Source organism: Sardina pilchardus, chromosome 12, assembly GCF_963854185.1.
Source record: "Sardina pilchardus chromosome 12, fSarPil1.1, whole genome shotgun sequence".
Classification (NCBI taxonomy): Eukaryota; Metazoa; Chordata; class Actinopteri; order Clupeiformes; family Clupeidae; genus Sardina; species Sardina pilchardus.
The window spans coordinates 29,404,978-29,405,590 of NC_085005.1; positions in this window are offsets into that span (position 1 = coordinate 29,404,978).

The following is a 613-nucleotide window of genomic DNA, read 5'->3' on the forward strand; positions in this document are numbered from 1 at the left end:
GACTCTCTATCCGACCACATAAAGACGTGGGGATACTTTGGTTTGGCTTTAGGGACTGTAGTGTTGTTTGGAACAGTAGAAGAGGTATACAAATAGCGTTTTGTAGCGGCGAAAGGACATGCCCGCTTCACTTCCAGGCTAACGAGTTTTGGCTAAAAACGGTGAACTCGAACTTTGTCAAAATACATCCGAATGACATGATTTTGGTGTCAACTCAACGTATGTACTCCCAATAGTCCGAAAAATTGATCTAAAGTGCGTTTCACTCCGGATTATCCCTTTAACGCTGCATCATCTCAGCTTGCTGAAGGCCTGAGAGCAGAGCAGGTCGATGCTTCCTGTACCAGCCGCATAAACCCACACCGCTGCTCGGCTCATCACGCTCAGGCCGATAAACCCAGACGACTTTCAAGAAGCCCCCGTGCACTCGGCTAAAGCAGCTGATGCATGGGCAGTCCAGGGCGGCCCTCACGCACATAAGCGCTCGCAGCGCTGCAGCTGTCCTGGCGAATGACTCGGGCTGTCCGTGCCGCGCCACTCCGCTCCGCTCCCTAAAGGCTGCAGGGCAGGTGGACGACATCGTCTTAAGCAGACACGTCTGATTGGAGGGTCA